At 43.1% G+C, this 678-nt stretch overlaps 1 pseudogene; it reads right to left on the bottom strand.

The window, feature by feature from the left end:
- Nucleotides 1-262: 262 nt before the first annotated feature.
- Nucleotides 263-678, bottom strand: part of LOC105520336 — a 1,640-nt pseudogene continuing 1,224 nt past the window's right edge.

Here is a 678-nt window from a genome sequence, read left to right as displayed (position 1 = left end):
CAAAACAACTACATTAAAACCCTCTGTTGGAATGCTTTATACTTTCCACAGAACAGAAACTAAAATACCCTGTTATACAATTAGTCACAAATACAGTCTTCGAGTTTTTTGCCCGTACACGAGTATTTGTCTAAAACATGTCTTCTTTGTAGCATCTAGGCCCTGCTACCACTGTGCTTTGCTGAATTCACAAATCTGTTGTAACCTGTAGCTTCCCTGTCACTTCTCTGACTCTCCTTTCTTGCCAAGCTTTGTTTCCTACTTAAAATCTTCTGCCACTGCCATAGCTACTGCTGCTACTGGAACCACCATAGCCACCTTGGTTTCATGGTTTGGCATAGTATTGGCCTCCACCACCATAGGGGCCAGAGCTTCTGCCTCCAAAGTTTCCTCCCTTCACGGGTCCAAAATTTGAAGACTGATTGTTGTAATTGGCAAAATAATTGTAGCTTCCACCACCTCCAAAATTGCTTCCATCATTACCAAATCCGACCACTGAAGTTTCCTCCATGACCACCACCAAAGTTTCCAGAACCACTTCGCTTCTTTGGCTGGATGAAGTACTAGCCATCTCTTGCTTTGACAGGGCTTTCCTAATTTCACAGTATGAAATTCACAGTTGTGGCCATTCACAGTATGGTGTTTCTGAATGACAGTCTTATCCTCGGAGTCATGGTC

The sequence above is a fragment of the Colobus angolensis genome, unplaced genomic scaffold, assembly GCF_000951035.1.
Source record: "Colobus angolensis palliatus isolate OR3802 unplaced genomic scaffold, Cang.pa_1.0 Scaffold379, whole genome shotgun sequence".
Lineage (NCBI taxonomy): Eukaryota > Metazoa > Chordata > Mammalia > Primates > Cercopithecidae > Colobus > Colobus angolensis.
Note: the sequence above shows the minus strand (reverse complement) of the source record. Positions and strands in the feature narration are given on the sequence as shown.